The following is an 11,713-nucleotide window of genomic DNA, read 5'->3' as shown; positions in this document are numbered from 1 at the left end:
TTGTCACATGTGTTGGTTATGTGAGAGCCAATTCTATATTGTTTTCTTTACAGAGAAGGATGTATTTAGCGTATTTTATTATTTCATCTTGGAAAAGAGAGTGGATCTCAACAAATTATTGCTAAAGTTTTTACGGAAGATATTTTACTGTATTTCTTGGAGAACTAAAGGGTCTAGGAAAGCAATTATTATTTTATTGTAAGGAGAGATGAAGTTCAACTATATTTTAAAAGTAGATCTCTCCATTTGTAGTCATGGTTGGATTTGTGGGGAGTATCTCCTCTTTCAGCCTCATTGTATATCTTTTGGAAGACATAATGGAAAGTTCAGGGTTTCCCTCTATTCACGTGTGAAGCTAGTTGTCATTTCTTAATTGTTGTTGTTGATTTCGAAGTTACTTGCAAAGAACATGCTTGAAAGGCCAAAAGGTAAGGATATATTACCATTTTGGAAGGGTTTAATGTGAGAATTCTTCCCCTTTTAATCTCATTTGACGTTTTATTGTTGAATGTGTTATCTTACATCTACCATCTTTTAAGAATTGTTTTCAGGTTAACACTTCATTGTAGAATGCAACGTTATAGTGTTGTTTGAGTGTGGCACCTTTAAGGTCCCCTCCAACTCCTTGATGAGGGTTTTTGTCATGTCCCTTCTCAAACATATTAGTCACAGGGTGCAGCTACACATTTTTGGCTCCATTTTTGGCTTAGGAGGAGGACCCCACACTTAGACTTAGGAACTATAGGGGAATTCGACTTTATTTTTGCAGCTAGTGGAATGTGGGGGCCACCCACATGAGTAATTCGAACTTGGCCATTCGATGAGCTTGGAGGGAATCGAATGGGTGGATGGAGGGGCCCACATGAGGCTAAGGGGGCCCAAGGTGATAAAAGGAGGAGGAGCTCTCATTTTCGACCATCTTGAACATTTGCAAACAAACACACTTAGTACGCTCTGCTGCTTAGCGAGTCTACCGGTTGTTTAGCCACGAATCTCTCAAGCGGGAGATTCAACCTCTTCTTCGGGGGACCATCCGTGCCCGCCCTAGGGAGGTTGTTCCACAGGGATTTCAGAGAGTTCAGCTCAGTCACACACTTCAGCCAGCAACGCAGAGAAGGGGACTGCGTATTTCTTGGGCAGCCAGAAACACGCAGGTGGAGTTAGAGCTAGCAGGGAGGTCCATTGCTTGCTGGGAGTTCCGGGAGCTGAGGAGGTTGTTTGTTGAGGGCATTTTCGCTGGGATTTGCAGCCAGCTAGACCAGTGTATCAGCTATATGACTTTCTGGGCAGAGGGATTGCACAGAGGCCTCTGGCAGCAATTTCGTGGGGCTTGGGAGAGCAGTCATCTTGGCCAAGAGCCATCCAGGGAGCAAGGAGTTAGTTAGCACAGGTGAATCCAGCATTCCAGTGGTGTTTTCAGAGGGATTTGTAGGATGCTTCCTGCAAGTCGAATTTGGCAGCAGCAGCTGGGGAGAGACTCCAAGGAGGCCGAAAAGACAAAGTCAAAACCAAAGAAATTCCCTTCTGGGTTTTTCTAGGTTTCGTCCAAGGAGTCCAAGGTTGAAAGGACATAATTTTTTGGGCAGTTTTTTGGCACATTCCAGCAGGTCGAAGTTCATAAGGGTGATAGTTTACTAGGGCAGCGCAGTGCAGAGTGGTGCAACAGCTGGGCAGTCTTCAGCTCAGTTATTTCTCACCTGGGTTTTGTCAGGCTTGTCCTTGAGACAAGCCCAGGCACACCATTCCATTTCATATTCTATCTAGCTCTGTGATTTTATAATATATGGCTCAGCAGTTCTAGATTTGCAACATTTTCATGGATGCCTAATGCATGTTTTTTTATTTTATATGATGCTGCACTATTTATTTGCTTAATATCACTCATATTCCTACTTAGGAACATTGCAGTGGTATCAAAGCCTAGTTCTTGGGTCAGTTGTGGGGTTTGTTTCGTATGAGAGAAGGGGACCAGCAGAACATCACCTACCGTAGGCAAAGGTACAGGAGCAGAGAAAGGGAATTAGAAATTACACCAAATACAGAGGAAAGAGGGAAAGCAGTGGCCGAAGAGGAGGAAATGATAGAGCCCAAGACCAAGGAGGAGATGGATTTCAATAGCCTCCTGAGGGCCTTGAGTGACTTGGCCAAGGGGCAAAAAGACATGCTGGAGGAGATCAAGTCACATAACAGGGACAGGGACACGGCTAGAGGGTTTCTATGTGGAGAAACTTCTGGGGCCTCTCAGCCTTTCGATCACCCCTCACCAGCAGCAAAACACCCTTCAATTAGTGTACCGACTCGGGCTACACTACCTTCTTCCGTGCCAGTGGCACAAATCGAGCCAACAAGGTAGGAAGACACTCCTCAGATGGGGGATTACTTCAGAGAGTGGCAGGCTATGGATGAAGACTTCAAAGAAGCCCTCTCCTTCAGAGATTACTGCAAACTCAAGCAAAGTGAGAGGAACAAGGGGTACGAAGGATAGGGGACCCAAAACTATGAGCTGCTGAGAACTATAGGGAGGATGTATTTCCCTACATTTGATGGCACTGCCAAGTGCATAGCCAGAGCTTGGGTTGAAAAGATTGACACATACTTTCAACTCAACCGGATGACGAAGTAGGAAGCCATTAACATGGAAACGCTACACTTGGAGGGGGAAGCCCATGATTGGTGGTTTCACAGTCTCACCACTTTGGGGCATGCCCAGATAGTTTCCTATGAGGACTTCACCCAGAGGGTGGTAAAGTGATTTCATTAGAGGGATCCAAGGCTTCTCTTAGGGAGCTGATACAACTGCACCAAACAAGCAACCGAGAGCATTACTTCTCAGATTTTCTGTGTCAGAGATGGTCCTGGATCTGTCCGAGGCAAGGAGGGTGTACACCTTCATTAAGCGCTTGCTTGAGCCCTTGTGTGGACTGGTGAAGTCACGCAGACCCTCCACGCTCTAGGAAGCGGTCGTGTGTGCCAGATATTTACAGAGGGCCATCCCCAAGACTAGAGCACCATTTCCTGCACGGACCCCTTTCCCATAGAAGGGGCATGAGACTAGACCCCCACCACCGAGGACCACGCAGGGGAGGGGGGAGTTAGATGTGGAGACATGAAAGGACCTCCGTGTTGAAGTTTCTAAGTTTACTTAGTTAGAAACCCTCCATGCACTTTATCTGATTTATTCCTACCTACTTGCTATTTTCCTTAACAAGTTATTTACAATGTAAATACTAAAATAAACACTAGTGCATGCTCAACATATTACAGATTAGCAACTAAAAGAAACAAGAACAACACACCACATGACACCATTATTTTTGGACTAATGTCCCTGGAAAAACCCAATGTGGGAAAATCGGTGCAGCTATCTGAGGGTTTTCTTATTAAGCAATATCAGAGTACAATCTGGGTGCTGAAACTGGCCTACCCAACAGAGAATTTCCTTAGCAGTAATACCTCTCAGTTTCTGATAAATCTACTAGTTGAAACCCCGGATAATCCTTCCGGCAGCTACTCAGCACCAATCTGCCCTAGAAACCCCAGCGTCTGCCCAATCTGGACTGCGTCAGCCTCTCCTAGCCCAGCGTTGGCCCTGCGTCAACCTATCTTGGCCTGCGTCAGCCCCAGGAGGCCCTGCGTCAGCTCTCTGAGCCTCTGCGTCAGCTATGTTGGCCCCTCTAGTGCTCTGCGCAGCACTTAGCTGCCTCTGTGTGGCCCTGCGTGAGCCCTGGCTGCTCCTGCATCTCTCTCACTGGCTACTCTGCTGCTACCTTGACACTATCTCTGCCTCTCTGTCTCTCTGTACTCAATGCCCCTCAGCTGCTCTCCGATCACTGATTCTATCTCTCTTAACAAACCCCGCTCTAGAGAATAGAATGATTGATCACTCTCTGGTGTACTCTCCAAGTGACCCTCAAGCCTCCTCTTATACTTTTCCTGTTGACATCTCAACGGTCGAGATTAAGTCCCTAGTCAATGGCTAAGATTAGATCTGGCTTGATCTATGTCTTTTGGACCACTCTAACACAGATTCATATTAATACACATTAATGTTTTATTTTCCCTAAGTTTAGACTTAGGGACTCCATTAAAAATATTAATTATTTTAATATCTCCTGATCTGTTTAGAATCTGCCCAAACCCTTTCTAGGTATTGGAGATCTCATGTGCCCCAACCTCTCCACTAAATTACGTCACTAGAGCACATCCGATGCTACCCCAAATCAACACTCCGGAGGAGGAAGCTGTGCTTCACATGCAGAGAGTCCTGGGCACTTGGCCATAGGTGCACTGCATGTAGAGCACATTACATTGAGGTCTTTTTTGACAGTGACCAAGAGGATGAGGTGGAGCAGGATTGTGGTGGGACATATGGAGAGAGTCCGGCAGACAGAGGGCCACCACCACTACCTCCACATGGAGGGGCATCTCTTGCACCATCAGGAGGAGTCCTTGCTTCTTTATGCGGGATTCCTAAGTTTTTGACACTCAGTGTTATAGGACAAATTGACCTCCTAATCAACTCAGAGGAGAAGGACAAGATGACTGAAATATTGACCACAGTTGCAGGCCCAGAATCCACACTAACGCTCTCTGTACATTGATAACCTGCTTTATAAAGCTTGTTTACAAGCATAAAGGAGCGTTATTCAAGCTGCTAACTCATGTTGCTAGACTAGAGGGAGGGTTAGTGAACTTTAGTGATGCTCAAGTGGTTATGTCAACGAATCTGCCATAAAATATCTAGATATCATTTCCCTAAATTTGTGCAAGAAAAGCAAGGAAACTACAAAAATCAAGATATTTGGAGAAATTCTATTCCGGAAATAGAGGCAAATGGGAAAAAGCTGGTAAAAGAGGCAGGTTCATGGTTTTTACCCAAATGAACTACAGGTGGAGTTGGGAAGCCCTAATTCGATTGCTATTTAAGCAACGAAAAGGCCATTGCACAATGGTCAGAGCATTTAGAAGGATAGTACATGGTGTTGTTGTGATATTGTCATATTCTTGAAGGAGCTAGCTGAAAGGAGAGAGAGAGGAAGAAGGGATAAGGAAGGCTGATGCAACAGGGTTGTTGTAATCACTCTTCTGTTCTGAATATAGGACTGCGGTTGTGTTCCACTACTCGAAGTGTCAGTGATATTGTGCATTTATTTGTCCATTCTGATGCTTGTTGTGTTGAGTAGATAAGTTACACATTTATACATGTTTGTTACAAATTCTTTCATTAATTGTCAGAAGTATATGTTGTGATTGGTTTGCTTCGTTCTTTTGTGCAGGAATCGTCTTGGAGCCGGTCAGGAGTTCTTCTTACCGCACGGAGATCCCCAAGCGAATCTAGAAAGAACCAAAGGTGATCCTTTCTCCATATCCTGTCAATATATGTCAGATAGATGAACATGTGTGTAACAGGTACCTTTTGCAGATAACCTTACGGTCTGTCGGAAGTCCCAAGAAGACTTTTGAGGGTAGTTTTCATCTCGTGCATTTTACCCCATAGCAGAACTAGCGACTCCGCTGGGGACTATACTTTAGTTCCCGGTTATCCGGACTCCTCTCAGATCTCTTCTCTCTTCTATGAGCTTCCCGCTTCTTCATATCCTTCTCTGATCCACCATCTAGTTTGTTGCATCCTGCAAAGTTGCTTTCTCTTCAGAAACTGATCCCAAAAGCCCACTTTTTGAGCTCTTTCCCTCACTAACGCAGGTTGCTGGTCTACACAGAGCTTTATAAAGCTCTTTGACTGTGCACAGGGAGCGTTAGTGGCCAAACTAAAGCTCTGTTTACACATAGACAGAGCGTTAGTGACCCATTTCCATGTTTTTCAAGAGATTTTGTGGACCAAAAGGGGGGGGAAACTTGTCCCAAGGGCTGAATCAAGATCTACAACAGTATCATGCTAACAAATTTGGTGGCTTAAAATTTATTTTTTAAGAAAATGCTTTAGTTTTTCTCTTTTTTAAAGAAATTTTTATTGAAAGAATCGCTAATAGACTGTACATCTCCTTCTGTCAAATTAGTTGTAGGCTGCTTTGTTTTGGTTCAATAGTTGTTAGGGAATATTGAGAAAAGGAACTTTCGGTTATGCAAAGTGTTGAATGATTTTTAGATGCACTGACGAATACATGAATATGTGAAATAATACATGTGTAGAATAAAACTTGCTTGCATAAGAAATTGAAAAAAAAAATTCAAAGCATTGTTCTGCATGGTTTATCGAGTCGAGAGTCTCATAATATTCATATGTCAACACCCCCTCCGAAGACAAATAAAAAAGTACACTAAAATTTACACTAAAATCAATCAGATACTCTTTTTTAGAGCAAACCAACATTAGATAGATTAGAACCTTGGGATAAGAGAGTGAGTCAACTACCCAAGGTTGAAAATCAAACTAGTGTCGTTAAAGAGTGAAAAATCCTTCTGCACTCATATTACCGGGACCACTCCACTCACAACGGAGCTAAATACGAGACAACATTGGATTGTAATCGAAGGTAGCCCACCTTCTTTTACAACTCCTTTGGGCATTCTGTGTAACGGGGGTCCCTTCGGGGATTTCGGAACTGAGTCAGGGACTCAGGTATCCTGCCCACACAGCGTGCTGTCTGCGACTATGTCCCCCCCGGTAATGTCTGTGATTTGAGGTATCTCTAGTGGCCAATACTTCTAGGTACTTACCTAAGGTGACTGGGACGGGCTGTCCTGGTACCTCAAATGGACGGACCTACTTTGTCTTCATTTTTTGGGAGGGTGCTCGTCTTCACGAGAGTACTTGGCCCCTTAATCTGAGGTTCGGGCGAAGCTCAAAAGTAATTGTAACCGTACATTTGGCCATCCTTCTCTGTTACTCATTGAGAGACTAGGTTTCATCTCCAGTAATCGGTGTTTATCAAACAAGGTAATTTCACTTTGTTTGTTGATTGTCATTTTTAGTGTATTTTTTCTTTTTAGGTACCTGAGTGCTATCGTTTTTGAGACTTAAAGAATATCACCTTAAAAATTTATTTGATAAAATTTACCAGTCATTGTGGCTACATCCGGCCCTCACCGTCAATCCAGACGGTTGTTAGGACTTCCTCCACTCACTGTGGAGGATCTACCGAGATCCACTGACTCGGATTCCTCATCTTCGAGGAATCAGTCTCCTAAATCACACACAGGATCGTTCTGGACGACCGACGATTCTGATTTGCCGGAGGATTTCTTCATGAAAGGATTTCTTCCTCATTTTAACACTCCGCTTACAAATTTGTCGGATCCTGTTATTGATCCCGTCATACCAGTACTTCAGTCTTCACTGGGAGGAACTCTCCCATCTATTCAGTCAGCACCTCAAGGGTTGTGGAATTATAGAGACACTGTGAGTCCTCTACCACTTCCCCAGTCGGTCATCACAACACCGACAATGTGGAACCCCACAATCCCATTTGTCCCAGGTACTGCAACTCACATCACACCCTCTATTAGCGGAGCCCAACAGATGCCAGGTTCCACTCCTATGGTGCACCAAAGCATACCTTCAACTAGTGCCACATATAGTGCTCCATATAACACTCAATGTGGCACTATGGGTGCGGTTCCAGTTTACCAAAACCAAGGACAACCGCCAATGTATGGTTATAACCCCCAGATTCAGATATCTGGGGCGGTCCCCAATATCAATGTTGTTAAAAGCGCGATCGGATTAAATCGGCGCCGAAAAAAGCGGAAAAAATCGCAAAAGCGGGAAAAAAGCAGGAAAAAAAGCGTTTGGCACAAAAATATTCATTTTTTTTCAATTTTTTTTAATATCTAAACCATCTACAACATAAAATAAATACATTGACACATAAATATGATAAAAAAAACTAACATATAAGATGTTCAATATCATTTCTAGCGCTAAATCACACATAACATTGAATCATGTCCTGAATAGTAAGTCCTGACTCCTGAGTCCCAACTCAGCCTCAAAATATCAACAAAAAATATGATAATGTATCTCATCATGTCATAATGTCATATACAATAATATGAAAGTCTAATCCTATTGATTTCCTCTGCCCCTCTTGCGAGAAAATGCCACAACTTTCCTTTCCTCTAGATGTAGATGTTGTGTGCCGTGCAGGTGGAAATGGCAGTGGAGTCTGATGTGCTCTAGACGTTGAAGAACTAGAAGTAGGAGCTATAGGAGGTAGACCACGTCCTCTACTGGTGGCAGGGTAGCCCGGGCAGGTGGTGTCACCTGGAAACATTACAATCTCCCAATCCTGAAATCCTGAAAACTGATAAGTCTGTTGGATTTTAAATGAAATCTAAAATTCTACTTTCTCCATATGAAATCCAATGAGGCTGGATCCACTCTCAAACATCTTGAGTCATTTCATGGTAATGTTAAAATTTAAGTAAAAGGATGAAAATGAAGATTAAGGAGAATGTCACTTTTACTTTAAGAATTTAACATTACCATGAATAGCATATCCATACTAGGGCCTAGACTTGATCATTAAGCTACCCCACTCAAAAATTATTTGTTTCTTTCAAAAAACATTGCATGAAAAACCCAAAAAAGTTATAAAACTATGCTATCTGAGCCCCCACGATTTTTTCGTTAAAAATCGCGCTTTTTTCGAAAAAATCGCGATTTTTTGAAAAAAGCGCGATTTTTTCAGTAAAAAATCGGCAAAAAAAAAGTAGGTGATTTTTCGTATAAAAATCGCGATTTTGATCGGCAAGATGAAAAAATCGCGATTTTTTCATTAAATCGCGATTTTATTGCGATTTTAACAACACTGCCCAATATGCACATGGCGGCGGGGAATGTCACAGTTCCCCGCCGTTCTCAGGCATGCATGGACAGTCGCTGATTGACATGAGTTTTCCCTCTATCAATCAAAGCCATATGGTCAGTTCAGTGTCGGTTGGGAATCCACAAGGGATCCCCACCCAATCCATGGGGGCACCCTACTCACAAGCTCAAATGAGTCAAGGGGGCACCGCTTATACTGGGGGCAACTTCATACCCCAGTATCAAAATCCTCATGGTAATCCACTTTACAACACCGTACCGCAAAGCAACTGCTACACCTCGCAGCCCATGTACAACATAGGGAACCAAACGATGGGTGGAGTGCAGAGCTCCTCAGGTCATCTGTCATCACAATGGTCCGAGTCAGGGGCACCCAACAATTTGCCTTTTTTGGCAACATTGGATATCCCCAACTTATACAAGTTGACTAACGACCCCATCTACCATAACCTACAGTGGCCGCCGATCCCGCATAAAATACGGCGGATATTCCTAAGTTCGACGGAAAACTAGGGGAGGATCCAAGCACTCACGTCACCACCTACCATCTATGGTGTGTTTCTAACTCCATGATGGATGACAGTGTCCAGTTGCGTCTATTTCCCCGCACCTTCACTGGCAATGCTGCAAAGTGGTATATTGAGTTACCACGTGCATCAGTGAATACCTTTGACGCTTTAGCGATGGAGTTCCTAAAGCACTTTTAGTTACCTATCCGTTATGAGACAAGGACGGAGCTCCTTACTTCATTTCGTCAGGATACCGCCACCCACATCTCCAATCATATCCATGAATGGAGACGTAGGCGGAGGTTAGTCAAAGCTCCCATCCCTGACTTTCTCTTAACAGACTGGTTCTGTAAGTCGTTGCTCCCGCAAATCGCTAGAGATGTCGCTCTAGGTGGTGCGGTCACGGAGGACCAATCCATACGTCGTGCCCAGCACTTGGATTTAATTTATTCACAGTCTGGCACTCTCTATGACATTATCCCCTATGCTCTCGGTAACCCCAATCCCCCACCACTCAGTGCCTTGGAGCGCATGCTGACGGGATCGTCGGCGCAACCTCCACGGGCGCTGTAAAACAACTCAGTGGGTTCGTTGCCAAGTTGGCAATAGACCCCTCTACCAAAACGACTACTCTTCCTGCCACTGCGATTAACTCTGTGCAGTCTACACAGAAATCCAGTAGCAAGAACAAGAAGAAACAGAACAAGACCGCTCCTTCTGAGGAGCAGTCATCTAAGCAGCCCAACCCGAAACAGAAGGCCGCTGCACCTACTGATACGGAAAAGGATAAAGGCACCAACTATTCGTGCAAACTCTGTCTTGAAGGTCACGAAACCTGGTGTTGTCCGCGTCTTCAAGAGTGCACAGATTACCTTGCCAAAAGAGATTCTGGTAAGGCACCTGTTGTCCTTAGAAATCCTTTTCCTACTCAACAGCAGCAAAATCTCGTTGCCAACCAACCGCAACCCACGTCAGGGGGTAGTGACGGTTCGCAACATCCTTCAGCTGGAGAAGGATCTTCTGCCGTTTACACATTTGGAACGGTAGATCTCACCACAAGAGCCAAATCTTATGGAGCTCCTGTCGCTCCGGCAACAAAACCATCCGTAGGTCAAAACCCATCGTTGCCCAACAATTTGCGAATCGAAAGGTCGGTTGAGGACTTTGTAATTCGACCCCCCAAGGGGGCACTTCGATGCACAACGCACAACACATCTGCACGTGCCGCCCAACACTACAACATCGTAGAGGATTTGGCGCAAGCGCCGTCGGCCATGTCGGCGCTCGAAGTATTACAAACATGCCCCAACCAAAGGAAAGCTTTGCTTTCGGCTATCGGGGGTATTGACCCTGCAGATTCCATGCTTGCCATTTTCGACATGGACAAGTGTAAACCTCCCCTTTCCCACCAGCTTGCATTTCAGGTGCATATCACTTTGAAAGGTAAAGGTATACACAGAACTGTCATCGACGAAGGTGCTTCAACCTGCATCATGTCGGCTTCATGTTGGCTTGCCTTGGGTTCCCCAACCCTATCCCCGCCGTCGAACTCCCTTAAAGCTTTCGACAGCCACACCTTTGTCCCAAAAGGATACTTAGCCAGTTTTCCCATCACTTTGGCTGGGAAAACCGTAACGGTGGACGTAGAAGTCGTAGACAGAAAACTCGACTATAATCTCTTGTTGGGTCGCAGTTGGACATATGCCATGACGGCCGTCATATCTACTGTCTTTCGCATCATCCAATTTCCATTGGATGGAAAGGTTATTACAGTAGATCAATTGTCTTTCTGCACCCCTGATTATTCACCATTACCAAGTGGCTCTGTACCCCTAGTAGGAGGTGGAACTGACAGTTACATCAGTTTAGGTACCGGTCTACTGAAGGCTTCTTCCCTCATGGGTTGTTTCCCTCTTCAGCCGCCGAAGGTTTCACAATCGGTCAACATGCTTTCATCTTTTCCTCATGAACAGACCGATCCATGGATCCTACCGGCTCCTTCAGACATTGACACTTACGGAGAACAAATGCCGCTATCACCAGCTGAATTGGCCTACGAAGCCATTCAAATTGCACCCGAATCTCCAGTCACTTTGGTTTCGGCCAACAGTACCACTGCCCCTCCCATAACCGCTCCTTCTTTCGATCCACTCAATCAAGTCCTATCGATGGATGAAGCTATTAGAGAGATCACGAGGTTAGAAGAGCGACCTTGGGAGGATTCGCACCATCATGTTTCGATATCTGATTCGGACATGATGCCTCTTCAAATCCTGTCACTTGACGTGCATGAAATCGTTTCCTCACCGTATACGACTATCCAACTTTTGGACTCGGAAGGAAATAGGGGCAATATTTCACAAACATTGCTCCCCGATATTTCTGTCATGACAGGCATCGTGGAAAACATACAGAG

This window comes from Pinus tabuliformis, chromosome 3_1, assembly GCF_031772625.1.
Source record: "Pinus tabuliformis cultivar Carrire ecotype Pingquan chromosome 3_1, CPIR1, whole genome shotgun sequence".
Lineage (NCBI taxonomy): Eukaryota > Viridiplantae > Streptophyta > Pinopsida > Pinales > Pinaceae > Pinus > Pinus tabuliformis.
The sequence above is the reverse complement of the archived record's forward strand: the minus strand, read 5'-3'. Positions refer to the sequence as shown.